We start from the raw sequence: 4,107 nt of genomic DNA, 5'->3' as shown, positions 1-4,107 counted from the left end.
TTCGTCGTAATCCAGAATGCAGTGTCATTTTTTGTTCTGATACTGTAGACTATGCAGCTGAGCACATTAACCAACGATCATAGTAACCAACTAGCACAGTAACCAACTGTTAACACGAAGGTCTGTCCAGTCAATAATGACTGATAAAGTTTTCATGATCGGGAACAGTTGACTACTTCCCCTTTAATTCCCCTGGTAAACAAACCAGCACGCCTGACGTCGTCTAGGACGTTGTTGCTGATTCGGTGGAATTGCCACGTGTGCCAAGCACCACGATATCCTCCGGTCAGAACTTCGCTTCCTCTATTATTCAGGCGGTGGTAGAGCATTGAACAGGTTGAAATACGGGGAGTCTCCGGAATGCAGGTGAGCCACGAACAGATACTGTCGTAGTTAACTCTCACCAGCTCTCTAGACCTAGACGGCTTGTGACACCGCCGTTCTTTTCTTTTCTCTTCACTAGAGTTTTCCGGTGTGAAGAAAACCCGCCCCACCGACCTATGAAGTGAAGTCAATTGCATCTTCACGTAATTACAAACAGCTTTTTGTTTTCCTTCCTCCGCGATATTCCCCCAGGTCCCTTGTGCGAGTAGTGTGTTTTTAATTTGATGATTGTTTTTAGAATTGCACAATTCCTTGATTAACCGAGTATGGTGATCGTGATATTTCATTAAATTACACTATGTTGAAATAGTTATATAAACACAGTTGTAGACGCGTCTTTTTGACGCCCTTGACAGTGGTTTGTTTGTGAGAGTGAAGAGGGAACTCCCTTCTGTAACCCGACCAAAAAATACAAATTAACCCTATTTGAAATAATTCCTTTTAAAAAAAAGAGAATGAAACTCTTGAAGAGCACATAATTCGGTGATGTGTAACTAAATAATTTGTGGTGGATAAAGGAACCCATGCATTTTCTCATGTTCATGATTATATGTTTGGCCCTGTTTCTCTGTCTTTATTCCACAGATTACAACATCCTGGAAATACCAGGGTATTCCGGTAAACAACCGTGAGTTTTTTCTTTTTCCAGTACACTGAGGTTAGGGTACGCCTTAGCGTGCGTATACCGCCCAGTGTTATAGTTTGGTCCTGAAGAAAGCTCGGCTAAAGAGGCCGCTACGAGCAGAAACATGTCGACCATATGAACTAAAAAATAGGACCGTTTGACTCAAATTCATGGTCAAGCCTGTCCGCCAAACCTTTTAACATTGTGCATGCTTCAACCTTTATTAAAACTGAGTACAGGTTGGAACACGCACCTTTTTATTCTGACACTTTAAACTCACTATCACTTTTTGCACTGCTTTTATTCTAGTCACCAGCTCCACTGCAGTCGCAGGTGTAGCAGCACACCGGGCGTGCACTTGGCATACCCGGTGAACAACCCGATGATGAAGCATGTCACCCAATAGTTGGGTGAGTGAGGGTTTTATAAAAAATCACTGCGATTCTTTTTCTTTCTTTTTACACACCCACGTGCTTTCTCTACGTCTCATCCTGTTATGTTTGAGTCACTCCTTTGTTGTTTAACGGGCATCTTGTTAAACTACCAGCCAATGCCCTATTTTCCAAATATTGCTCACACTTACCATGTCCATTGACCAACTGTGAACTGTCAAACTCAAGGGTCCCAATTGGAGCAAAGCTTTAGCAAACCAACCGTAAATTTATGACATCTGATCACTGACACTACACAGGCCAATGCTAAAGTGATGATAGAAGAATAAAATGCCAAAGGACCAGATGGTGTGCTACATCCATTATTGCACATACAAATATTCCATACTGATGGCTTCGAAATATATATTTATGACCTCTGATACCAGCAGCATCTGTAAAGAGATATTCAGAATTTTCTGTGTACTGGCAGCGAACCTCTATCAATCCACGATCTCTCCTGTCCTTCAATATCTCTTCGTGACAATCTGAATTGCCTCTATTCAGAATAGCAGAACTTCCTTCTCTGATTCCTTTCATTACCTCCTTTTCTCAATGCCTTTCTCAGCACATGTGATCCTACAGAAGCTTTGGCATATTTCTATCACCACATCCTTAAGATAATTGGTGAACAACATTCCTATTCCTGAACCCCCCCCCCCCAGTATTTTTAAGATAACACAGTCATATATCAAATAAGCGCACACGTTGGGGAGCAAGTACTCTTTTTGGTGAATCAATCCAGTGTTTTCCTTGCCATACGAGTGAAATAAATCTGCAGAACATGAGAGAATTAATCCCTCTATTTTTTTAGGAAAGCCATGCGCCTTGACACTATTCAACTTCTCTGTGCCAGGTCTTTAATACCACCACCTTCATGATATTGGTACATTTACACGCCTGAGGTGGCAGGGGTAGGATAAAGCCTAGTTTTGTTTTATGGTGTTCCTAAGAAAATGTGTTTCCATTTCTCCCTGTGATCCTGTGCATCACCTCTAGGGGTCCCAGTGTTTAGTGTTCTCATCAATCTTCTCCATTGTTTAGTTGATTCTCCTGTTGCACATCTTGACCAACTAAGAGATCAGATTTCACAAGTATTTCAATGTTGGGATGGAAATGTCCTCAGCCTGGTAAAGATTGTAACCCTCACCTGAGTGCCCAACTGTACTGTTATCTGGATCCCTATTTCTGTCATAGGTGAATATGGATCGTTGCCTCTCAGCTGGTTGTGGTTGCAGCGAAACATGCGCGGTCGCTTTTTCAAATGTATTTCCTGCTCTCCTAAGGATAGAGCCCATTTCCTCTCAGTGGTTCATGCTGCAATTGAATTGAGAGTCAGGATTCCTTCTAGCATTTCCGTGCTTGAAAGTAGTGGTTGTGAGCTTCTTCACCGCTGCTCTGGACTTTGCATATATGCCATGAGATAAAGCTGATTATCCTACATTCGGCCCATTTGTACTTTCATGGGAAGAGGCCAGCTTACACCCGGCGTGGGGATTCCATTGCCCACAGTCCATTGCTCCACCACGAGGGAGGAGCAGAGCAGCAGCCTTGCACTCAAAAGTACGTTCTAACACCGGTGGCGTGGGAAGAAGCCAGCTTGCACCCGGCGTGGGGACTCCATTGCCCATAATCCCTTGCTCCACCAGGAGGGAGGAGCAGAGCGGCAGCCTTGCACTCAAAAGCACATTCCAACACCTGCCCTTGCCTGTCAGTGACCGGATGAGGCTGGGCCATCCCTCTATCACCTGCCCCAGAGACCCCGACTTGGACTCGGGTAAATCCCCTTTTGCTGTACAGGTACTGTGTGTCTTATTCTATTTTCTCCTATCCTGGGTACCTATATGAAGGACTGAACCGGTTCCAGATCTCCATAGACTTTTTTGACACTGACTATTGCCTTAATTGTGGTGCTGGATGTTTTCTCTTTGCCCAATCTCAAGCTAAACTGTGTGTACTAATTGAGTGACAGGTGGAGATAAAATGGGAAGAAAGGTAGGACTAAGTAGAAATAAAATAACCAACGCTCCCTCACTTCCCCCAAAATCAATAGATAAAATGCTACAGAGGGCTATTGGGGTGGTGGACACTGAAATTGAGCTTACGGAATGGCGGCTTTCACTTACCCCAGACATATTCATCCAAGCGCCGGATCCGTCCACATCGACAAGCACAACTCAATTACAGGTAGTTGAGCCCATCATGTCACCCTCATGGGATGTCCCACCAAAGAAAGCATTGCGCAAGGGTAGAACATGCACAAACATCCCTAAGAATGGTAAACGTAAACTAACAACTGATGTCGGACCCATGAAAAAGAAATTCTGTGACGGCACCACAGCTGACCTCGAGGGGGGCATTGAACAAGAACACAATCGGGATAGCCCTCAATCTGTCAGTGTAGATATGACTCATCCACAGTGGGCACGGAATTTGATGGCAGCACTTGATGATAAATTGAGAGCCACTATTAAAGAGGAACTAGCCCCCCTAATTTGTCAACTAGATACATTGGAGAAATGACTGGCAGCAGTGGATGTAGGGCCACCAGCTCAACTAGATTATTTTACCAACAAAGTGAGAGGAGGGATCGAAATACGTTGCCAGGCGGACATTTCAATCACAACATACCCACCAGCTGGGGGGGTGCATACCACGGACGGAGGG

At 44.3% G+C, this 4,107-nt stretch overlaps 1 long non-coding RNA gene across 1 annotated transcript; it reads left to right on the top strand.

The window, feature by feature from the left end:
• The first annotated feature begins 306 nt into the window (after positions 1 to 306).
• Positions 307 to 1,533, top strand: LOC144827534 (uncharacterized). The gene is made up of 3 exons (XR_013610239.1): positions 307 to 366; positions 464 to 527; positions 970 to 1,533. It is a non-coding gene; the product is annotated as an uncharacterized LOC144827534 (long non-coding RNA).
• Positions 1,534 to 4,107: the final 2,574 nt, after the last annotated feature.

Source organism: Lissotriton helveticus, chromosome 4_1 (genome assembly GCF_964261635.1).
Source record: "Lissotriton helveticus chromosome 4_1, aLisHel1.1, whole genome shotgun sequence".
NCBI lineage: Eukaryota > Metazoa > Chordata > Amphibia > Caudata > Salamandridae > Lissotriton > Lissotriton helveticus.
This window is presented reverse-complemented; position numbering and strand designations above follow the sequence as displayed.